Source organism: Planococcus citri, chromosome 4 (assembly GCF_950023065.1).
Source record: "Planococcus citri chromosome 4, ihPlaCitr1.1, whole genome shotgun sequence".
Taxonomy (NCBI): domain Eukaryota; kingdom Metazoa; phylum Arthropoda; class Insecta; order Hemiptera; family Pseudococcidae; genus Planococcus; species Planococcus citri.
Window position 1 is genome coordinate 19207701 of NC_088680.1, and position 26582 is coordinate 19234282.

General features: G+C 35.2%; 1 protein-coding gene across 4 annotated transcripts in view; it reads right to left on the minus strand.

Moving 5' to 3' along the window:
* LOC135843936 (SLIT-ROBO Rho GTPase-activating protein 1-like) overlaps positions 1 to 26582 on the minus strand; it is a 253737-nt gene that overhangs the window by 120904 nt on the left and 106251 nt on the right. Inside the window, exon 1 of one of the 4 annotated variants that reach the window (XM_065361995.1) lies at positions 22839 to 22890. The exons of the other annotated variants lie outside the window; for them this stretch is intronic. The gene's annotated coding sequence lies outside the window, so the exon portion shown is untranslated. Of the gene's footprint in view, positions 1 to 22838; positions 22891 to 26582 lie in introns of those variants that run through there. 4 annotated transcript variants of the gene reach the window in all.

The following is a 26582-nucleotide window of genomic DNA, read 5'->3' on the forward strand; positions in this document are numbered from 1 at the left end:
TGCGTATCTATAAACTACTCACTCGCATATTTACGCATAAAAATACCTACGAATGTGTAATGAACATTATTTTCAGCACATTGTTTTCTTTTTCCTACACCATTCTCAATCGATTCGTATTGATTTAAAAATAAGCCCAGCCTAGTAAAAAAAATAGTCTCGATTTCTCGAAATAGATTAAGTACCTTCTTATACGATTCACTCAGAAATACATACGTGAAAAGAAAATGGACAAATTTTGAAAAATGTCATTTCCTCTACACGTCGAGTGAAATTCATCATTCGTTTACTTCGACGATTATTTTGAGTATTATTTTGAATTATTGGTGTCAAGGTTTTCTAGCTGTTTTTTTTTCAACTGCATGATTCAGTTTCGTTGTTTTTCAGTCATTTAGTCTAATTGGTTTATCTAAATTTATAATTAGGCCAATTTCAATACATTTTTCTAGCTTGATTGCGATTTACGCGTTTTTTTTTCGACTATATAAATACGTAGAATTGGAAATATTTTACATTAAATTTTCAGCGAGTACTTAATTGGAAAATTAAAACACTCATTCTAACCTAGTTCCTCTTGGTTCCGAGTTTTTTTTTTCAAAGAGAGAGGGGCAGAGGGGGGAATGACTCCTGTAAATACATCAAAGACAATGTGTCAAAATGATCGTGTCATTTATTTATGCTTTATGTATGTAAGTATAACGTTTCTTCGCGTTTTGATACTTATTTTTTTCATTTTCAATTTTCCTCTATAAAACCTATTATTTTACAGGTAATTACATGCATTATAGTACAATTTTGTGTCACATTTCAACGTTTTATCATACTTATGAGCAAATTTTTCCATTTTTTCTACTTTATTTCGAGGCAATAAAATTTCCTCCTTTCTTTCATCAAAAAAATAAATTCAATCAACTTTTCCTTCTCTTTCTCTTATAAAATTTCATCATGTAACAAAACGATCCCTGAAAGTGTATGAATACAAAAATGATTTTTCACATTATCTATAATGCCTTCAGATCTAAGGTTTATTATTAGTGATCGTCACATCAAAAAAAATCTGCTTCTGGCAACACAAAATGAAAAAAAAACATCCAAAATGTTACACTTATAAACTGAAACTAATTTTCTGGTTTTGAGATCAAATCAAATGAGTCATTTGAGAATTTAGCTCCCCTTTCTCCTCTTCAATTATTTTCTATTTTTCAATTTTTCCAGTCAAAAAAAATTATGTAAGTATTCAATTCAGCGAATTTTTGCGACTCTCAAAATTTTTGAGAATTCGCCCCCCTCCTCCCCCCATGAATTTCTTTGAATGAAGTAAAAATTAATTTTCTGCTTTTCACCACACACGAACTTTTTCAAATTTTAAAGTAAAAACATCGACATGCAAGATCAGAATTTAGGCAAAAATTGAGTGAATTTTTTTCCTCACGTTATTTAACCTCAGTTTTTGAGCGTTCTCATCCCCTTCCCCCTTCTCTATGATTCTGAATTGACCTGCAAAAAATTGATAATTTCAAATCATTTAAATACCTAAGCTCAAGTATGACTGTTGATTTTGCATTTTGTTTTATTGTAGGTACACAAAATTGTAAGATCTGCGGGCCCTTTTAAAGAGAAATAACGAAATAAAGAGAAAATTCTGATTTTGGGACACAAGTATGGCTTTTGTATAACTCGGATGATCTATTAAACACTCTGAGAAAAAGATCATATAATTTTTAAGGTTTACAAAATAAAAACAGTTGAAAGTTGATGTTTTGGGCTAAACTTTTTGATAATACTTACCTCATTTTTTTTTTAGCCAAAAACAAATCAATTCAGCTATTTTAAAATCAACAAAAATTCTAGAAAGAAAATTTCATTAATTATATACAAACAAGGGACACTCCATCATTTCATTTTTACAGGTACCTACTCAATTTTTTTTTAAAATATTTTTTCAGCACGATTTCTGAGCTGTGTCAATGTTGTAATCAAGTACTCAATTACCTTAAGTTTTCTCATTTTTATTTTTTTTCATTCCCCAATATTTCGATTTCATTGTTTTAAAATTTATACATTTTTCTTTTGTCGAAAATTGTTTCATTTTTCTCAATATCTTCACTCTTTCATTCTTTAGAAAGCGTTCGTTTTATTTTTGTTAAAAATTTTTTTTTCTAAATTTTGAAAATTTCATTTTGTAATAAAATTTTTTACTTTATTCTTACGTTTTCAACTCAGAAGAATACTTTTTCAGCATTTTTATTTTATTTTTTGAAAATGATTGAGAATTATATTTTTAATTTTCTTAAATTTTTGATGATAAGTTTTGATTCTTTCAATTTATCCTTTTTTTTTTTTTTTTTTTTTTGGGTGTTTGTAATTACTTGATTATTACACCCGTCGTATGAGATTTAAATCGAGTTGGTAAGGTCAAGTTTTTTAATTAGGTCTAAGAATTTTTTAATTTCGGAAGGGTCGTCTGGTATGAATAAGGATCTTTCATCTATTTGTAGGGACAGTCTGTGCTGATGTAAGGAGGGGCATTGAAATAGTAAGTGTTGGACAGATATAAGTTCTGAGAGGCAGAATTGACATGTGGGTTTTGGGGCCTTTTCATAGAGGTGATTATGTGTGATTTTTGTGTGGCCAATTCTCAGTCTGGTTATAATGATTTCTTCAAGTCTGTTTAAGTGGGAGAGGTTTTTCCAAGGATGGACTAATTTTTTATGTTGAAAGAGCTTGTTTGTGGTTTGGAGGGACCAAAAGTTTTGCCATTTCTTAAGTGTGCTTTGGGTGAAGATAGATTTGAGGTCGTCAGCTGTGATAAATATAAGGGGAGAAAGGATGGTGGCAGATTTTGCATTAATATCTACAATTTCATTTCCTAAGATTCCAACGTGGCTGGGTACATACATAAACTGTATGAAGAAGTTTGAATTTTGTAAGTCAAATAGAGTTTTATGAATATTTTGAATTAGAAGGTGATCGGAAAAAAGATTTTGGATAGCAGTTAGTGAGCTGAGGGAATCACTTTGAATTAAGAAGGACCTGTTTTCTGATTCATAAGTGAGTATGTCACAGAGACAATGGAAAATAGCTGTGAGTTCGGCAGTGTAGATTGAAGAACAGTTATGGATTTTAAAATTTGAAATTCTATCATTTATAGAGTATGCATATCCTGTGTGAAGTGTTGGTATTTTTGATCCATCTGTAAAGCAAAGATTGAATTTTTTGTATTCTGATAAAAGTTCAAGATAGTTCTGTTTTATTACTAATGGAGAGTGGCTATTTTTTGGGTAGTTAATAAGCTGTAGGTTGACTTGAGGAGGTTTTAGAAGCCAAGGGGGGTATAATATTGATTTTTGGATGAGAGTTTTGGGATTGATTTGAAGATCATTCAACATTGTGATGAAATTAGAAATGGGTCCTTCTATATGATCAAAATGTTGGGGGTTGGGTGGGTTAATTGAGTTTTGGAGTGGATGGGAAGGGTTGGTGGATGCATTTGAGATGAATTTGAAAATGTTGATATTTAAAATTTTAAAGACCTCTCGAATTTCAATGCAACATGCCCAATCACCATGCAGCTTTTCTTCTTCGTTAAATTTTTTCCGAATCACCTGAAGTTCAAAAACAATTACGCTGCACTACTCGTATTTCTATACCCCCCCCCCCCTCTATACCATCTCCCAATCAGCATATTAAATCCTTTGAAAAAGTAAGCTGCTAAGAAAGGAATGACAGAAAAAAAATTGTTCAAAAAAATGACGAATTACCAAAATTGAAAATTCGCCTTCAAATTCACAACCTTCTCCACCTCTACCTCGACCTATTCCATAAAACTTCTCCCTCTCCTTTACCATTTTTCCACATCACCACCTCCCATAACTCGATAAACCCGAGCAAAATAATTCATTCGATTCGGCGGCAGTACGCATACAAGCATATAATATCGAGTAATAATTCATTTCCATTTGAACAAAACTAAATCCCATTTACGAACGCTTCCAAGTAGAAAAAATTTCGGACAAATGTACGATAGGCGAGCATATACTAAAATAAAAATACGTACATAACGACGATTTATCAACTTTCTGCAACATTTCCAATTTCCAGTTACCCAGCTCATTTACCTCCGACAACGACGACGGTCGTCGAAATCGAACCTACACTCTACAGATACACTGATACAGGGAAGGTGTATGGCAGAAGGGTAGAAAATTTCTCCACAAGTTCAACGTACTCGTATACTCGTATATTGTACTCGAAAAACGCTCACCTATAAAATAAAATTTACACCAACGCTGTGTATATCGTATCGTATCGTGCCGGAACAATCGATATAATAAAAAAAAATTCTGACGAAGGTGTACCTATAATAATTCCCCCTCGGCCTCGTTCTGTGTACTTGCACTTTACCAACACGCTGGCATTCGTTCACCTTAATCGACGAAGTAAATACTGAAATGTGCAGTGCACTGTACATCTACGAGTAGGTACATTCTACACATACGTCTGAACGTACATTATATGTATACCATAGAGCTCCACTAGAGTAGAAAAAAACTCGATTATTTCGCCATTTCGAACACTAACCCTGGTCACGTTATCAAAAGAATCGAGCGGCGGTGGCGAATAAATAAAATAGAAAAAAAAATCAAGTTAAACCAGCGACGGCGGCTGAGGCAGAAAACTAGACCGTGATCGGGTTAAAATTAAAAACCCCTAGCGAAGGGTTATTATTCAATCAGTCCGGGTATAAACTTTTGCAAAAGGGGCGAATTACCCCTTTGATGTTATACGCGTAACTTGCCCTACACACCGTACTCGTACACAGTACAGATTATAACAATGGTACGAAGAAAGAATTAATTTCGAATAAAAATTTTCCAAATTGGTTCACCAAGCGTGAATGCGAATGCGAATCAATAAGGCGAAAAAAAAATATATACGTGTGTTACTCAATAGCCTAGAGACGACGGTGAGTCGTCGACGTGGTTGTGAGGTGTCCGCAACAGAACACCAAAAGACCAAAGGGTCAATCAACAAAGCAACATTCAACAAATGATTCATCGCCCTCTGCCAGTCGACGAATCATTTCGCGCACGTCGGAAATTTTTTTCCTACATCCGGGGATTACATTAGACGAAGAAGCAGGGAGTAATAATAACAGTAACACACGCTTCCAGAATGACTAATCGCGGTGAAATTTTTTTCTTCCTTCAATTATAAAAATAAATTCTTCAAAGACTCGACGACCAAGACCGGACCGGACGACTGGACCGGGCTAAGGCTTTGTTCGCGGTGCATTTTTTCTAGGTCAACAGTAATTATTCGTGTTTTATTTTTCGTCAGCAATGAGCATCGTCGCTTAATTGCAAATTAATCGGCGGTAAATTGCGTCAAAGTGAACCAAAAATAAAATCCGACCATAGCATATACGTCAGATCTGGCAACGCCGCCATTATCTCTTCGTTTATTACGTGAAAAAATATACGCCACATACGCGTACATCGTTAACGACGACAACGTCGAAAAGTACGTTTTAAATTACCGTTGTCGTTGTCGTAGTCATAGTCGTAGTCGACGAGAGTATAATATACTTGCTTCGACGTTCCCTAGGTGCCCTAAGGGGGAAGAGTAATACAGCTATTACGTATGATGTATTTTGTTTGTATCTCTATAATACGTAGGTAGAGGTATAATGCACATGGTACATGGTTGCCCCATAAGAGTACAATTTTGAAGAAAAATGGATCTTTAAGTCTTCATGGAGGCTCAGTTCTATTGAAATCGAAGGAAGGTGTCCATTGCTAAGTTATTGAGCAAAAAGACATCAAAAATTGGAATATTTTTCAAAAATTTTCAAAATACAACACAATTTTATAAAAATGTACTCTGTAATAATTTTTTTTCTCGTAAAAATTGTACATGTGAAGTGATTTGTTATAAAGCTAGTCGAATAGCCACGGACTGGAGTCGTCAAGATAAAAAAATTATGGACTTCGAGCAACTGTCTTTTCACCCCCCCCCCCACCATCTCTTCCTTCCCCAAAAACAAATTAATTCGTTGAAAAATAAAATTCGTTTTTTACATAGGTATTTCAAGTTCTTGAAAATATCAGGTTACGATGCATTTCCTCATTTTCTCCCCTTCCCATCTGCACAGCTCTGGGAGTGACTATAAAAAAAATTGTGAAAATTCGATTTTGAGATTGATAAAAGTTGAAAAATGAACATTCGATGGAAATAATTAGTAGACTTGGAGAAGAAAAATATAATTTTTTTGTGATTTCAATAATCTTTTCTTGGCTCGAGTCCTATGTTTGATGGGAAGAAAGAGGATTTTCAAAAAAAGTTTGAAAAAGATTAGAAAAATGAGGAAAAAAAGAAGATCTAACAAAAATGTAACATTGATGCGTTGAAAAATTGCTGAAGTATTATTATGGATAAATAAATTTTTGAAAATATAGGACAGTAAATGAATAGAAAAGAAATTTTAAAAATGAAAAAAAAATTTTTAAAACAAAAATTGAAACATTAAAAAAAATTTAACAGTGAAAAACAATCAAAAAACACAAAAACAAATATTATTGAAAAAATGAAAAAATAAAAAATAACAAACATAAAAAAACGAAAAAATTAATTTTTAAAAAAATCAAAAAATTGAGGAAGATATTTTCGTTGTCCCAAATTTCTATTTCAAGAAGGTAAATTGTAAACTTTAAAAATACAAAAATAGCAATTAACACATTAATAACTTGGAAACGTTAAAAAATGACGAATTTTTGGAATATTAATAGAAAATGAAAAGTTAGGGAAAAACTGCCTTCATAACAATTATTTTTTTATCAACCCCCTTCACCCCTTCAGACAAAAATGGAGGGAAATTGTTTTTAGAAGATGGAAATCAGCTCACGAAGATGAAAAAAACTGATCACCGCATATGATACGTATTTGGTTAAAAGTTTATAATGTTTATAATTATTTGGTTCATAGAGAAAATTGAAAGTAAAGACTCTACTGCAAGAAAAGTTTTAAACCATGGAGTTTTTTTTGATGGCTCATTAAATAAAATAAAATAAATAAATAAATAACTTTTTAACCAAAGTATCAGTAATAAAATTACCAAGAATGTAGCCAAAATTACCTGTATAAGTACCTTACAAAAATCATTAGTAAAAATTTACCAAAAATGTCCATAATTATTAGTAATTTGCCAAGAATTGGCAGTAATACGTTCAGTAAGTTTGATCACGTGACTCCCAGGTTTTGGAGCTATTCTCGTGATAATGATAACAGGCAAACGGGAACTCGTATTTTACGAGTGAATTTGAGCTTAATTTTTGAAATTGATCGACTTTTGTGAACTCGTGTTTTAAAATTATGTTTTCTGAAACGAAAGGATTCAATATCACAAGAAATGGAAGCATTTGCGCTGTTATTAGGTGAGTTTTTACCGAATTTCGACCTCTCAGAGACACTAAAACGATCGTAAAATCCGTCCGTAAGTACTTAGCTTGTTCAATTCAGTTCATTGTTCTTCAGGACGACACAAATAACAATTTGAAACTTCGAACTAAAAAAATTCACCGTAGATCGTTCATAATTGAAGTCGAAACTTGGTCATTTGCAGGGAAACGGGCAATTCCCGTTTCCTTGCAATCATTATCACAAGAATAGCTCCGAAACGTGGGAGTCACGTGATCAAACTTACTGAGCGTAATACCAAAAATTACCAGATTTGTAATTTACCAAAAATTACCAGATTTGTAATTTACCAAAAATTACCAGATTTGTAATTTACCAAAAATTACCAGATTTGTAATTTACCAAAAATTACCAGATTTGTAATTTACCAAAAATTACCAGTAATTCATCAAAAGTTACCAGATTTGTAATTCGCCAAAAATTACCAGGTTTGTAAATTATCAAAAATTACCAGTAGTTCACCAGAAATTACCAGATTTGTAATTTACCAAAAATTATCAGTGATTCATCAAAAATTACCAGATTTGTAATTCAATAAAAATTACCAAGTTTGTAAATTACCAAAAATTACCAGTAACTTACCAAAAAATTACCAGTAATTTACCAAAAATTACCAGATTTGTAATTTATTAAAAATTACCAGTAATTTACCAAAAAAAAAACCAGTAATTTACCAGTAATTTACCAAAAAAAATACCAGTAATTCACCAAAAATTACCATGACTTTACCAAAAATCACTAGATTTGTAATTTACCAAAAATTACCAGTAATTTACCAAAAATTACCAGTAATTTACCAAAAATTACCAGTAATTTACCAAAAATTACCAGTAATTTACCAAAAATTACCAGATTTGTAATTTATTAAAAATTACCAGTAATTTACCAAAAAATTACCAGATTTTAATTTACCAAAAATTAGGACCAATTTACGAAAAATTACCAGACTTGTAATTGATCCTAATTTTTGGTAAATTACAAATCTGGTGATTTTTGGTAAATTACAAATTTGGTAATTTTTGGTAAATTACAAATCTGGTAATTTTAGTAAATTACAAATCTGGTAATTTTAGGTAAATTTGGACAAATTTACTAAAAATGATCAAATTATCAGTTCAGTAATTTATAAAAAATTCCCAGAACCAATAATTTATCAGAAATGACTAGTTCAATGATGTACCAAAAATTACTACTTCAATTCACCAAAATAATTACCAAATTATCAGTAATTTGCTGCATTTTTTCAGTAATTTACCAAAGTTTTACCAAACATGAACTGAAATGAACATTTTCAAGTTTATAAGTGAGGCAAAATGCCAGAAAGTCATTTCGAGAGTTTGACACAATAATTTTAGCAATTCGCTGATTTTCTTTCAAGTTTTGAAAAGAGAAGCTTCATTTCTTAAGGTTTACTTCAGTTGAAAACAATCTTTAGATGTTTCTTTCAATTTTACAAAAATAGAAAACAAAATTTAAAAATAATACATTTGCGATTTTCGATCTCTAAAATGAACTCACGGTGGTGGAAGAGTGGTGAGTTCAAATTTTCATTCATCATACGTCTTAAGACATCGTTTTCAACATTTTCAATGCAATAAAATAGTTTCCAGAAATTTTTTTCAAGAAATGTTTTCTTGCCAGATAGTTTTTAGCCATAACGTAAATTAACAAAGCTACAAGAGTACCCAACTCCATATTGCTCCAACGAACACACTGCAATTGCAATCAGTCAATTGATACACCGACGCGGCCACGACGACGAAGAGAGCATTCGTTGCATCCCCATTTTACCTTCTCTCTACTTCCAATGAACCTGGTATCTGGTGCAGAAGAGCGCGCTTGTGCACAGCAAACCTCCCCTGCTACGAGTACCTCTCCATCACCGTCAAACGTCATCATCTTAACGGTCTAAAAAATTTCGCAACCCTACACGAAGTAGCTCAAGTGTATAAGAGAAACATCTTATACGTCGTCGTCATCGTCATCGTCGTCGTTAAAGGTAACGAGAAAATCGTTTCAAAGGGAAGCACAAACACACCAACACACAGGAGGGAGCCGACTGGAGGGGTAATTCAAGTACACCATAAACTTATCTTCACCCTAGCGAGTCCATTACTGCGAAACTACCCCTACGTCGAGATGCTCGTGCCGCTCTAAATACTACAAAGTGTCACAGTTGCCGCACTCGACGCCGTCGCTGCGCCGTAAATACGCCAATTATGCAACTATTTCAACACCCTTGTTACCAGCAATAGCAAACTGCAGCGTACACAGCATCCCTCCGGCGATGGCGGTGGCGTACAAATAACCGGAGCTTAGGCTCATATATTCCTACAACAACGACACGAGAGGAAGTTAACGAATGGAAAGAAAAATCACCACGCACAGCGAACGAGAGAATAGTCAGGTCTCAATTTGACAAAAAATGACGTCCGCTCGCGTATTCTGTCGAAAGCAATTTTATGATTGATTATTGTTCTATAGGTCAATACGAAAAAATTTAGCCCAGATGCCCTTTTTTTACCCTCCCCCTTTTCCGAGGGTCCACCCCCCTAACTTGAAAATCCGTCTATCTCTTCACCTATGGGTCGTACAGAAAAAAAGTTTCGATGAAAATTGTTCCTTAACATCTCCTCTACAACGTGGTCATCTTCAATTTTTGTTTGGAACAACCGTTGAGCTTAAAAGCTCAAAAAAGCTCTTTCAAAATCAGTTTTTTTTATTTTCTGCCGAAATTTACAGAGATACATTAAGAAGTATAATAACAAAAAGTGTTTAGAATTGAATTTACTTTCTAAAGACCCGTATAACAACCGATTTCCTCACCTCCCCCTCGATTCCATAGGACCCACCCCCCTTCCCAAGATTCCAATATTTGATTTCAGGGACAATTGAAAATAACCTTGATAAAAATTGTTTGTTTTCATTCAATAATGCTGAAATACGCAGTTTTTGATTAATATAAGACATAAAAATAGTCAAAACTGTAGGCTTATAATTAGTTGATTAGCAAATTACATATACCTAATACTTATTAGGAGAGAAGTGGCCAATCCTCCCTATTACCATATCCACTACTCAATTTTGAATTTTTTTACTCGAAAGGTTGAAAATTGGGTATAAACTGAATCTCACCATTCTCATTTACATGCCTGCGCATTTCTCAATTTTTGATGGATTTTCAAAATTTCAAATTTGGCTCGTTTTCTATGAAAAAATATCGTAAGTGTCATAAGATTAACCAGAGAAAGATTAAATTTAATTGTACTCTACTCTAGATCTTTCCTGTCGATTAGTCATGATTTTGAACCATTTTTGATTTTCTCTAGCAATTTTTAGACTCTGGTTTTCTAAAAGATAAGTAAGTAGGTAAGTATGCCATAAATAGGGACAAAATGTAATTCAATTCAGACACATGTTTTCAAAAGCAATTTTTTTTAAAAGACTTTTTAAAATCATTTTTTAATTTTATATGGCAGTGTTTAACACATTTTCTGTTCATTCAAAAGTAATCACATGGAGAAAATTTTGGCCTCAGGGTGTTAATTTGCATGAAAAAATTAAAAAATGTTCATCAAAAAGTTTTTATTACAAAAATAAAGAATTGATCTGTACTACTCGAAAGGTTGAAAATGGGGTATAAACCGAATTTCACCTTTTTCATTTACATGCCTGCACTCAGAGAAGCAGCGATTATAATCGATGCTACATCGATTATTTTGTCCCAAAGAATAGGATATAATCGATTGATCGGTCAAAAAATCTGCTGTTCCGTGATCGGTTAGAATTGAGTGACGTCAATCATCGCCATCATGCCATCAATATGCCATCAATATTCTCAGAGCCATTATGTACCTAAATAGTTTTCCATTCCAATTTTTAATGAAAAAGTCATTCTAATGAAAGGGTTGAAGTGAAAAAGAAAATATGAAACTCCACATAACAAATTAAGTAGGTATCTAATCTACATAAAACCAAAACATATGAATTGATTTAAAAATTATGCAAAGGTCTGATTAATCGATTATGGACGATTGTAAATAATCGGTGATTATTAATCGATTATAATTGCAATACGTAGTTGCACCTATCTATGTTTTCATTCAATAATGCTGAAATGCACAGTTGTTTTTGATTTGTATATTCAAGCATAAAAATAGTCGAAACTACATACTTACATATAGGTCTATTCTGTAAAAATCAAAAGATATTATGATGGAAATTTTGATCGATTTTTTATGCAAATTCTTAAAATTTATTTGTGCAGATTCATATCTTCAGACTGAAATTTTCTCCAGTGATTTTTTTAATCATGGAATGGAAAATGTGCTAGACACTGCAACGTATGTACTCATATAAGTAAAATGAAAAAAATGACTGAAAATGAAATGTTAGTTACCTAGGTGTTGAACTGTTGATACGTATCTGCCTATTGTAATTTGAACTTTACTCCATGTTTTGAAACTTACCAATTGACCACTTCTTTCCTAATACGTATTATATGTAATTTGCTAATCAACTTTTCATTTTCACAGAACAATTATAAGCCTACAGTTTTGACTATTTTTATGTCTTATATTAATCAAAAACTGCGTATTTCAGCATTATTGAATGAAAACAAACAATTTTTATCAAGGTTATTTTCAATTGTCCCTGAAATCAAATATTGGAATCTTGGGAAGGGGGGTGGGTCCTATGGAATCGAGGGGGAGGTGAGGAAATCGGTTGTTATACGGGTCTTTAGAAAGTAAATTCAATTCTAAACACTTTTTGTTATTATACTTCTTAATGTATCTCTGTAAATTTCGGCAGAAAATAAAAAAAACTGATTTTGAAAGAGCTTTTTTGAGCTTTTAAGCTCAACGGTTGTTCCAAACAAAAATTGAAGATGGCCACGTTGTAGAGGAGATGTTAAGGAACAATTTTCATCTAAACTTTTTTTCTGTACGACCCATAGGTGAAGAGATAGACGGATTTTCAAGTTAGGGGGGTGGACCCTCGGAAAAGGGGGAGGGTAAAAAAAGGGCATCTGGGCTAAATTTTTTCGTATTGACCTATAGAACAATAATCAATCATAAAATTGCTTTCGACAGAATTAGCGAGCGGATGACCAATTGAGACCTGACTAGAAGTAGGTACGAAAGTCTTGGAATTGAGCTGAATCGTGAATCGTTGTCGAGTTCGAGTACGTATTACTAATAATTCCCACGCGTGGGAGAAGCGTTAATTTATGCATTACATTAACGCCTTTCGGATATTAAACGCGTAATTTTTCTTCTTCTCTCCTTTAATAATTCGTCATTGGCTCCGAAAGCCACAAGATGTATGAGTACGATTTCCTTCCACTCGATTCCAACTCGTTGGTGTACCAGTGTATTATAAACGTGCTAAGGCGATATGTGCCAATGATTTGGTAATATTTTTTTTTCTTACTCTTTCTATCGCCGATTACTTACAGTTACGTTTTTTTTTTCTTTCTTTTTTTATTATTTTTCTTCTTTATAACGAGTTAATAAGCGGGTAAAATCGAAGTAAATATGCGCGAGATGTGGAGTTCACCCACGTACGATTTTTTGTTCACTTTATGGATTGCTTATATTAGTCGACGATTTTTTTCCCTTGCCCTTTTGCACGCCTTCTTCCGCTGGGATCGGCGGGAGAATGGCAACGGTGAATCGTCGATCTAAAAATAAAATCGGTATTGTTAAATGCTGCGATTTTTCGTGTAGAAGCAGCAATGATCGTACGTTCGTCGTTCGTAGTACATATATCGATTCATCGATTTTGGAAATTACGAAAAGAGAATGTTGATTTTTTTTTTTTAGTCAACATAGCGACAATGTTACTGTAGGTCTTGAATTTTTTTAAAGCCAGAGTTATGATTTTTTGAAGGGAAGGGGTGTGGAAGGAGGTGAAATATAGGAGGAGTAGAAAAACTGAAAGAACAAGCTGCCTAAGCCTGAAACCACCTTCAATCGACTAAGCATATTAAAAATGGGGTACTGAGTAAATTTCATTCTAACAACTCAATTGGGTAAAATGTTGTGGAAATTTCAAATTTCAAAAATCTGCTAGGGTGCACCGAAACTAACGCTCAAAATGGTTCGAAACCGTTTCCAATCGATTTGGAAGGTCAAATACAGAAATCTTGACGTTTTTAGATTTCTGACCCAAGTTTAATTTTTCAAAAATTCATTAAAAATCGAAATCGATTGTTAACTTACAAATTTTATCCACTGTTTTCAAATTCGTGTTCGGAAAATCAGATCACCTCAATTCAAACCTGATGGACAATTATTTCAGCTGATTTTCGAATTCCGTGATTTTCGATTTTTTTTTGATTTGCGATTGAAAATAAAAGGACACAGGTGTGTTACTTACATAACTTTTCTCATAAGGATTATAAAATTACTTACTTACTTATTCTTATACGCGAGTTCATATTCTACATAATGTATCATTTTTGAAAAGAAATTTGTACTCACCTGAAACAAAAGAAAATTAAGGTGGATTAGTTATTTATAAAATTATTGATCAATCAACAGGTATACAAAATAATAATGGTCGTATAGGCCAGAGTAAAAATTCTGACGATCTCGACGTTTAATAAAAAGCCAGAACTGAATATTCACAAAGAAAGTAAGTACCCACAAAAATTGTACAATTGATTGTGAAAATCACTCAAAAATATCAAAAATTGAAGGACCATCAGAAAACGACCAAAATTTGAGGAAATGTCTCATTTAGGTAAAATTTTGCACAGACTGCCTAAGTGCTTAGATTATTGAAAAATACCAAGAATTGATCAGAAATTCTCAAAATTGAATTATGATTTGTCAAGATTGCAGAAAATGTCATAAAATATATCAAATTGACTCCACCTCCCCCTCACTCTCACCAACGCCACAATAATTGAAAATTACCAGAAGTTGATCATGATAACGGATCGTTTCTTTTTTTGAAAAAAATCGCTACTTTTTTCAATCAAATTTTCAAAAAGCTCTCTACTAGACCCAATTTTTCACAGGAAAATTTCCAAAAAAGATTAGTGAAGTGTGATTAGATAGAAAAATGAAGAAAAAAACAAACAAACGGAAACCGAAGTTCGTAGCAATTGATGAGGAAATTTTTCCAAATGTGGCAATTTGGAGGGGAAGGGGGAGGGTCAGCTAGATCAAAATTTCTCCATGAAAAAAATCCAAAATTCTGAAAAATGAAGAGAAATGGGTTGAAAATTTCAATGTTCTATTTCAAGAATGCAAAACAACAAGATTCTATTTTTTTGCAATTTTGGCAAAAAAAAAAACAGAACCACAAATTTTTTCCAGAAAAAAATAGTTTTAATAAACAAAAAGCTTGAAAAATTAACCAAAAAAGTGACAAAACACGAGCAAAACAGTTAAATGAAGAAAAATACCGCAAAAATACAAAACATCCTTGAAATGTTCTGGTTTGCAATTTTAGAAAGTTGAACCATTTTGAATCTTTTTGATGAAAGAGCAAGACTTTTCGTCAATTTGTAGCAACAAAATGAGAATTTTTGGTTGAATAAAGCGAAATTGTCAATTTTAACAAAAAAGTTTTTTTTTTACAATTTCAGACAAAAAACGTGAGACTGAAAATCGAGAAATTTTACGATTTTCCGCAAATAGCAAGAGGTTGACAGTTTTATCAGAAAACAAGATGTTTTGGGAATCATTGGGGAAAAGTGATATTTTTTGACAATTTCTGACAAAAAAGCGAGACTTTAGGGATTTTTTTGGAATAAAATTAGACTTTTTAAAACTATTTGCGAGAAACCAAAATTTTAAGTAATTGCAAGAATTTATTCTGAAAGCAAAAATTTTGATAATTTCAGCAATATTTAGCAATTTTTTTCAAGAATGCTAAAAAGTTGAAATTTTTGGCAATTTTTGGCAAAAATCAAGAATTTTGGATAATTTTTGAAAAAAAGAAAAATCTTAAGCAATTGCAAAAAAAATTCCAAAAAACCAGATTGACAATTTTAACAGAAATTAGTAAATTCTTGATATCATTATTGGCAAAGAAATTACATTTTTTGCAACTTTTTTCGCAAAGTGGCTCGTTTTTTTTTTGCAGAACGACACTTCTATAAAATTTTTTGACAATTTTAGGTAAAAAGGAAAAGCTAAACATTTTGGCAATTTTTGGCAAAAAACAAGACTATAATTGGATGATTTTTTGAAAAAGGAAATTTTTAGCAAAAAGCAAGACTGAACGATAAATCGATCAAAATCGATAAATCTGACTCACAACAATATTAAACTTGCCTAACATTCGACAAAACGAAAACAAACTTCAACAAAAATAAATAAATATTTATTGTTAACGGTCATTGACCTAACGATCAATAAACCAGACAAATGAGACTGAGCAAAAAGCTCGATGACTTTACTTTACGACGACAAGAATAATATTAACGCGAACTAACTTAGTAACAAACTAACGAAAACAACGAAAAAACAACGATAATTTAACAGCCAACAGTTTACGCGATTTTACGAAAAGAACAAAAAACCATTTTATACGTAACCAACAATATATATATCGCGAAACCGAAATTCATTTTTAATAAAAAATAAAAACTTAAAAGTTACCGAACATAGTTCGTTACGGTTACGATTCCAATTTTGCCAACACCCCACCATAAAAATATTTTCCCTAACACGCGTACCACTTAAATAAACGTAAAACTTGTTGCTTCTTATCAATACCGGTGTTAGTAAACACTTTGAAACAAAATATTTTTACAGCAAAATTTCAGTTAAATTATACTTAAATTACATAAAAAACAACTCGAAAACTTAATTTAAGCATTAAACAATGACTCACAGAGTCTATCGAAAACGGTACGTGTCGTGGCTTTGGTTAAAATATCGGCAAGTTGATCCGCCGAAGATATCTTTTGCAAGTAAATGATCTGTTTTGTGACTAAATCGCGTATATGATGATAACAGACATCTATATGTCTGGTACGTTTCGATTCGACCGTATTCGCAACGGCAATCGCTGCATTAGAATCGCAATACACCGGTACGGTGTCAATACGAACTTCTAATTCGACAAACAGATTTCGCCAAGCCAAGACTTCCTTTCCAGACGTACTTAACGCAACGTATTCAGCTTCACACGACGAAAGACTTACACAATTTTGTTTCTTGACTACCCAGTCAATTACGTTGCCATAGTGCAATACAAAAATTCCAGACGTTGATTTTCTGTCTAAACAATCACCAGCGAAGTCCGAATCTACGTATACTCTTACAGAGTATTTATCAAAGACTTCAGGTATTACGTAGGTAAGTTTCACGTTCAACGTACTACGTAAATACCTGAGAATACGCTTACTATATTCGAATAGCTCCTTGTTTGCCAAGTGCTGGTATCTGCTTAGAAAGTTTACAGCAAAAGCGATATCGGGACGTGTTCCCCTTGCTATGTAACTTAAACTTCCTAAGAGACCACGCACTTTGGTTTCATAACTTTTATCGAGCTTGAGATTGGTAATCTTCAAGCCCGGTTTGATTGGAGTTGAGATACTATTCGAATTAGATAAACCGTAATCATTAACTAACTGCTCGATATATGAATTTTGATGTATTTCTAACTTTTCTTTACTACGATTAATTTCCATTCCAATGAACTTCTTGCATTGTTCCAGGTCTCTGATTCCAAAACGCTCATTCAATCGCTTGACCAACCACTCAATTAGACAATCATCGCAACCTGTAATTAGAAAATCGTCTACGTAAACGACAAACACGCAACGTAGAGGATTTTCGGCATCGAAGTAGACACACAGATCAACTTTGCTCCTTACGAAACCGAGCGAAAGTAAATACTCATTCAATTTTGCGTTCCACGACTTGGGACTCGTTTTTAACCCATATAACGAACGTTTGAGAATATATACGACACCTTTTTCTTCGTTAGTCCCTTTCGGTGGGTTGAACATAATACCTCGGTTTATATCTCCATTGAGAAATGCAGTACTCACATCTAGCTGTCTCAACTGCCACTTGTTGACCATAGCTAGATTGAGCATCGAGCGTATTATCGGTTGATTAGGTGTTGGAGCATATATTTCATCCAACTCATAAAAATGGTTGTCTTTGAAACCACGCAACACCAATCTAGCCTTAAATTTCACCCCACCATTCGAGTTGATTTTTTTCTTTAGAACCCACTTACTATCTACTTTCGAATAATTCTCTTTATTTACGCTTTTTTCAGATGCTGAATACCAAACGTCTTTGATCTCCATCGCCTTTAACCCTTCATCTATCGCTACACGCCAAAATTTCGACTCAGGACCGTTTAACACTTCTTCATACGTAAGGTCATCGACCCCAGCGAGTGCAAAGCAAGCAAAATCGTCGCTACGTTCATCCGAAGATGATGTATCGATTAAACTACGATCTACTAAATTATCACCGCTACGTTCGGCTTCAGTCAGCTCATCTGGGTTTATCCAATTGGAGCAACCAGGAGCTGAATCAACGTTACTTACTGGTGTAACCGTAGGTACGATATTCACATCGCTTACACTCACTGATACCGATGTTTTTAACAAATGATCGTTAATAACATCGTGTATCTTACGCGTTTCGTCTACTTCTACGCAACTCGAATTCGTAAATTTATTTCGTAAAACATCGTACAATACATAACCTGTCTCTGTAAAACCGAGTAAAACCATATCGATCGACTTCTCATCAGTTTTCTTTCTCTTTTCAGGCGGTACTAGAACTCGTGCAACGCTTCCAAACAATCTCACTCTCGATAAATCCGGCTTTCGGCGATTCCACAGCTCGTACGGTGACAGATCGTTCAAGGCAGAATGCGGTAAACGATTGTACACGTAGTTCGCCGTGTATGCAGCGTAAAGCCAGAATTTATTCGTTAAACCGCCTTCGTATAACAGAGCTCGCATTTTTTCTTGGATGGTTCGGAAAAAACGCTCGACGGTGCCATTATGCTGCTTCTCATACGGCTCACTGTTCTGCATAGATATGCCTTTTTCGTCGACAAACTCTTTAAAGGTACCTCCGATAAATTCACTAGCGTTATCGCACCTGATACGCTTCACTTTCGTACTCCATAACGTTTCACTAATATTTACAAATTTTTTTAGGTAGGTACCTACTTCGGCTTTACTTCTCATTCCGAACGTTACTCCCCATCTCGTACAGTCATCTACGAAGCCAATCAAATATCGCTCGCCTTCTAGTCCTTCTGTAATAGGACCCATTACGTCAATATGAACGAGATCGAGCGGATTTGGATACCTATACCTACTTGAATCGTAGGTATGTTTCTTTTGTTTTGCTTTACAGCAAATTTGACACTGATTGAAAGGTGGGCAATCACATCCACGTAACTCAGGAATCTTATCTAGTACCGTTTTGCTCGTATGAGCCAACCTACGATGCCAGATGTCACCTTCACCTTTTAACCTATTTACTTTCTTTTTATTTTTCAGATTTACATCACTGTCACTGCACGTACTGGTATTTCCTATACCTACACTTGAAACGTTCGAGTTTACACTACTAGAAGTATTACCTATCGTCGTCGAACCATTACCTACATTTTTCGAGTCGCTAACATCACTAGAAACCAACGCAGATGAATAATTGGAACATGAGTACAACATAGGAGGTATATTTATCATAAATTGAATCGTATACAATCCATTATCATTAAGTACTAATTTTGACACTAAATTTCCCGCAGGATCGACCAAACGAGGATCTTCATCGAAGAAGAAACGATAACCATTCGCTACAATTTTCGACACGGACAGAAGACTAAACGAAAGACTAGGTACATAATATACCTCGTTCAACCAATAGACGTTTCCGTCATCGGCTAGAACTCTCAATCGACCTACTCCTTCTTTAATTAAAGAGACCTCACAATGAGCGGATTGTAAACTCTCATTTATTTTCCTCTCATCGTGTAAGACTCCTCGATGTTTCAGAAAATGCGAAGTCGCACCACTGTCGACGACAAACGTGATAAAATCGACGCCGTCGTCGTCGTTTGTCTCGACGTATGCATTTTCTTCACTGAGATTCAAAGCAGTCGAGTCACCTAAAAAATAGTTCGACCCGATATTTACGTTACGCGAATTTCCGAAATTAGAAATCGCAACACTGTCACCGAAACTACTACGACCGACACTATTTTTAACGAATTCATCTACGATATTACGACTACGACCTTCATCTAACGAGAAATTTTCTTTTTTTCCAGATGTCGACGGAAAAAGACCTAACGCGATAGACGGACGAGGACCTGACGAACCGGACGAGGACCTGACGAACCGGACGAGGACCTGACGAACCGGACGAACCTGCAGTACCAGACGTACCCGACGTACCACTCGACGAACCGTTACCACCATTATTACGCGACGAATCACCGTTCTGAGGACAATTACGACCTATATGCCCGGTTAGATTGCATTGATAGCAAACGATACTTCCCCGAGGGTTGGTATCGTTTCTATAATTCCCTCCGGCGGATCGACAAGACTTGGCCATGTGGCCCCGTTTATGACACTTATAGCAGGTACGATCTTTGGCTTGTACGAAGCCATTATTACTACTACGATCACCGTTACCGTTCGACGAATTACCGGACGAGTTCGAACTACGATTACGCGACTTATTACGATTACGATTACGATTATTTTTATTACCGGATTGATTGGATGCGGCCATCGCTGAACCGGTACTTGTCGAACTCTTCGAAGTCGAGGAGTTCTTCGAGGCATCTTCCAAACTCAAAAGCAACGATGAAATTAACTTTGGATTTGGGTCTCCAGCTGTGACGTGAACCAGTCCTCGAGCAGTCATACGCACTGATTCATACTTCGGCGAATTTCCTAACGCATTGATCAGATACGTATAGATTTCCGATGGAGTCAATTTCACGTCCAAACTCTCCATATCGTTGACTAACGTATAAAATGCCTCCAAGAACTCTTTCGGACCTTTGTACATATCGATGACAATCTTCGAAATACGAGTTCGACAGTCGATAATTGCTGCTTGGTTTTCCGCCTGGTACAAGGAGTTGAGCTCCGTCCAGAATACGTACGGGTCCTCTGTCTCCTTGACCAGTCAGAAAACGTTCTCAGCTACGTGCCTAATTAAAATTTCGAGAGCTTTCGCTTTTTTACGCGCCGATAACGTATTTACTTCGAGAATCGCGGTTTGAAGTCCTTTGGCCGCAAGAATAACCTTGATTTTTCTTTTCCAGGACACGAAGCCCGTACCGCGAAAGACCATCGACTCCATTGCACAATTATCACCGGCACCGAACATACTACCAGACGAACTACTCGAATCGGATTCTACAGCTACGTCGTCGGACTCGTCGTCGCTACTTTCACTACCTTCGGACTCGTCGTCGGATGGACCAGGAGGTGGAGGAGGTGGAGGACCGGATGACGGATTAGACGGAGGAGGAACGGGATCAACAGGGATCGACGGATCGTTGGAAATATCACCGGAACCCGCGGAGCTCGTACCAGCTTCGGTATCACCTGCTGACTCAGATACGTCTACGTTTACTTTACTTTTACCTTTCGACTTCGGTATACTTTGTTCTGATTTTTCTTTTTCAGAAAAACCACGAAACTCGGCGCTCGATTTACGCTTATCTGAACTACTATCGTCGTCGTCTACGTTGACCGATTTTCCTGACCGCAAATAGGACAGGACTGTCGACATTTACTTCGTCGAACACCACGAACCAAAAATTCAACAGCTACACAAGCCGGATACTTGAACGAGCAAATCCACACAGGATACCAAAACGTCGTCGAACTACAGAGCGTTTCACCAACTACGCTCACACTACCATGAACGATAAATCGATCAAAATCGATAAATCTGACTCACAACAATATTAAACTTGCCTAACATTCGACAAAACGAAAACAAACTTCAACAAAAATAAATAAATATTTATTGTTAACGGTCATTGACCTAACGATCAATAAACCAGACAAATGAGACTGAGCAAAAAGCTCGATGACTTTACTTTACGACGACAAGAATAATATTAACGCGAACTAACTTAGTAACTAACGAAAACAACGAAAAAACAACGATAATTTAACAGCCAACAGTTTACGCGATTTTACGAAAAGAACAAAAAACCATTTTATACGTAACCAACAATATATATATCGCGAAACCGAAATTCATTTTTAATAAAAAATAAAAACTTAAAAGTTACCGAACATAGTTCGTTACGGTTACGATTCCAATTTTGCCAACAAAGACAGACAATTTTAGCACAAAGCAGGAATTTTTGACAATAATTGACTGAAAAAGGATACGTTTAGTTTCAATTTTCGAAGGAGAGGAAAATTGCAAAATTTATTCGAGTTGAAATTTTTGTATTTTTTCAATTTCCTAGAATCAGTAAAATTTATATTTTTTCAATAAGAATCAGAAAAAGTGAAAAAATAATCAAAATTCATTCGAGCGAGAACAAATAAGAAAATTTCAAAGTTACTGTAGCATGAGCTTTTTTGATCCAAAAAAATGAATGAAAAATGAGCTTCGGAGAATAATTTTGACACCATGGAGCACATTTTGAGAGAGGAAATCAGTATCGCCCTAATTTTCTGAAAACAGTTAGAATTTGCTCTGAATTTTCGGAGTCATTGACTTCAAAAATTAACTTATATAACTTATAATTTTTCGATCTGACACCCCCTCCCCTTCACATACGCTACCTATTAGTACAAAGATGAGAAAAAATGAAAATTGTTTCCCTGCATTCCTCTTAATCCTTATTTCCTTCCGAAAAATACTCTCGAAAGCGCAATCTCATCTAATGTACTTATTCACTCACTCTGCTAAGCTTCTAAGCCTCTTATCAGCTAACTAAATTAACAACCCCCTCCCCCCCATTCCACACCATCCACACCGAAAATTGACTCACTCACTCGCAAATCAGCTCTCATAAAACAACGCGTTCATCGTACGTGACACGGTATTTTTTCAAACCTCCTACGAAAATACTCATTCACTCGGTATAGACGAGAAGATAATAAGAAAACTAAATTACCGCAACAATTCACCAGGCCAAACAGCGTTGATTTCTTCCCTCTTTCAACTTCAACCCTTATCGTTCTCGCCAAACTACGAATTTCGCCCTTCCGCGTACCGTGCTATCATTTTAATCGACACTTATGAAATAATTTCAGGCGAGCTGATCCATACGGTCCGACATCTTGCACCATTTACCCTCTCGCACCCTTACAAGCAACGCGACTACGAATATGGTATAAAATTAATAAATCATCTCCGCGTTACCCTTCTTCTCCTACGCTTCGCTGTCATTGAAAATTCCACCATAGATTGAGGAAAATTCACGCCGGTTCATTAATATCGATAACACCCTCGCGCGTAGACAATTTAGTTAACCCGTTCGGCGTTCATCGAGTCTCGTCGGTCGTCGGCTATGTCGAGAGAGGCTGCGACTTGAAGCCTTCGGTATCCGCCGCACGCCGCTCTCGAGTATCGATGCACATTACATTACACACGTCGAAACCATCAAACGCAGCGGAATTCCGTTAACATTGTTATATTAATGGCTGCTACGACGACGACGATGCGGCGTATTTACGTAATTGCGAATTACAACGCGAACGCGTCGAACAATAATAAATAATTATAAACTGACAACTATGTAGCGAGATAATAAAACAGCATGATGAGAAGGGGGTAGAGGAGCGGAAAATTCTCTTCTCTGTGGAGCTGAACGCGATACCGGAGCGTATAATATATTTGTCAAATGAGTCGTCTCGCATTCTCAAGTAGGTATTTGTTATACCGAGAATATATGACAGGTCAGTCTTCCGAACACGTGCTATAATTTTGCAACTTTTAACCAGAATTTTCCAGTCATACGATCGTATTTTTCCAACACGTAGCTAAAAGTAGGTACGAGTATTTCATTGACACGATGACGACGTCGCCGTCGCGTTGTTTACGTAAACCTAACCGGCAAAAAGAGCTATTAAAACAACCCTAAATTAACCCGAGTGCACTTACATCGAGAGTACTTTTTACTAAAAGAAGCAATTAAAAACGTCCCATAAGGGCGGTTATTCGCGCGCCCCAGGATCGTAAATCATTTCGTAAACAAATGCGTACGTAAAAGAAAACAAAAAAATAACCGCGATAATTCTACTCCCTCGTCGGAGTTCGAATCGAATCTCGTAATTCAATTTGCTCTAAATATTCTTTCCAACCGCGATTATCCTTAATTTAACATTCTTCAACCCTCGTAATTCCGCTATTATTTTATACATTAGGACGACGGTGGGGAGGGGGAGAGGGGGAGGCGCGCGGCGGGTAATTTTCCACCCTCCAGTGAGAGACTTTCCGGATATGTATCTGTTACTGGCTGGCGTAGCGTAGGCGAATGTTTTTCACCACCGATTACAATTTCGCAGTTTACACGAGGCGTTTCACGTGACCAATTTTCCTTCCGTTCGGCGTTTTCCTCGTGAGGCGCTATCTGTGCACGATTCGTAGAACTCGAGATGTAAACAAGAGCCGAATGTTGACGAAATTGTACTGTATTTAAATCTCGTATCGTACTAGGGTTTTCATTGGTTGGCGGTACGTATAGACGAAAACGTACGTGTTTTGAATTCGTATCACAGATTGTGACAATGACGAGGTTTTTTTTTTTTGAATACACTTAAGATGCCCTAAAGAGATTATTAGGTATTTAAAATCATCTAAAAATGAACCGAGCCGTACTCGAGGGTAATTTGGGTAACTAGATAATACATCGAGTATTATTTTGGTCGCTTGAAAAGACGCTAACAATTAGTCCTTTCCCATGAGATTGAATTCATTTTTGCTGAACTTTCGAGAGCTCTAAAACTGGCGATCCTTTATTATTTCCTTTTCCTGTCCTTTATTTTTTATGGTAAGAGAAAGATTTGTTTTCAGAACGTATGCCCCTCCCGCCCCCTCTTATTAATGAAAATTGACAATCTATTCGTATAGAGGAAATAAGTAATAACTAGAAGTTTCGAGGGCCATCGTAAGCCGAAAGAAAACCTTCTTTCAAGAAATACAAAAATATAAAATTTCTGATGAATTCTGATAATTATTTTTTCATCTCGTAGGTATGTTTTTATTGTTTATCTAAATACCTCAATTTTTCAGATCGCGTAGAAAAAATCAAATTGCTTCACCCCCCCCTCCTCCTCCTCCCACAAATACATAACAACAATCAACAATTTTAAGAAATGCTCCAAATTTCAGTATTTCGAGTCAAAAAAATTCTCAGTCTGAAATTTGCAATCACAAATACAAGCTTATACTTTTTTCAAAAAAAAAAACTCAAATGAACAAGAGAGCTTCAAAAAGTAACCAAAAAGTTACCAAAAAAACGACAAAATGTGCGCTAAATAATATTTTAATGCAGAAAAAAATTACAAAAAAAAACAAACAAACGCAACATTACAAATTGAAATGTTCCAGTTTTTAATTTTGAAAAAGTTGAACTATTTTGAAACTTTTTGACAATTTTTGGCAAATTGAAGCGAGACTTTGACAATCTGAACGAAAGAAAGGACTTAATGGCAATTTTTGGCAAAAACCGACAACTTTAAACAATTTTGCTAAAAAGCGAGACTTTTTCACAGTTGTTAGCAAAAAAGCGAGAGTTTTGGATCATGAAAATTATTTCAGGAATTTGACTAACAAGGGAACCTCTTGAGGTGTCACACTCCGATTTGAACGGGACCGCGATTTTTGGAAAGAGCATAGAGTCCAAAAAATCCCAAAACCAAATTTTCAGCTGCCCAAGTTCAATTTTTTAGATTTTTGGCGAATTTTTGAAAATTCAAAATTGACTGTTTTTGGCGATTTATGCTTTTTTTTCGAGTATGTACGTACTTGATCAATAAAAATGGTCAAAATAACATATTATTCACCCAAATCCGAATTTTACAATTTCCAGACATTCTGGAGCCTCCAGCGCGATTTTTCTATTTCTCCAGAATTTTGAATTTGCTCCAGAAGGCGTGAATATGAAGTTGGGCAGCTAAAAATCGAGTTGAATATCACACTCGACCTGTACATTTGAGCCGATTTTGAGAGTGACAACTCAAGAGTGGTTTTTTGAGGTGTCAGTCTCGCTCCAAAACGGCTGGAAATGGTAGAATTTGCGCTCGGGGGGTTAGTTCTTGAAGAAATACAGCGATTCGCACAAATTTCAAAAATTTCCTCACAAACGGTTATCTTTTGATTTTTTTGATTTTTTTTTAATTTTGAAAAAAGCTGGTCAAAAAACCACTCTTGAGGTGTCACTCCCAAAATCGGCTCAAATGTACATAAACTCGTTAAAGAGGTCCAGTATAATACAAAACTCGATATTTAGCTTCCCAACTGCTTATTCACGCCTTCTGGAGCAAATTCTAAATTCTGGAGAAATTGAAAAATCGCGCTGGAGGCTCCAGAATGGCTGGAAATTGTGAAATTTGGATTTAGGGGGTTAGTTTTGGACCAAATACAGCGATTCGCGTGAATTTCGATCCACAAAACTTTAGATTTTTTGGATTTTTCAATTTTGAAAAAAGCTGGTCAAAAAGCCACTTTTGAGGTGTCACTCTCAAAATCGGCTCAAATGTGGATAAACTCGTTAAACAGGTCGAGTATAATACACAACTCGATTTTTAGCTGCCCAACTTCATTATTATCAAAATTCTGGAGAAATTGAAAAATCGCGCTGGAGGCTCCAGAATGGCTGGAAATGGTAAAATTTAGATTTGGGTAATTAATATTATCTAGTTTTGGGACTTATTTTGACCATTCTTACTGATCAAGTACGTACTTTTTTAAAAAAAAGCATAAATCGCCAAAACCAGTCAATTTTGAATTTTCAAGAATTCGCCAAAAATCGAGAAATGAACTTGGGCAGCTGAAAATTTGGTTCTGGGGGTTTTAGACTATGCTCTTTCCAAAAATCGCGGTCCCGTTGAAATCGGAGTGTGACACCTTAAGAGGTTCCCTTGTAAGAAACAGGAATTTTTC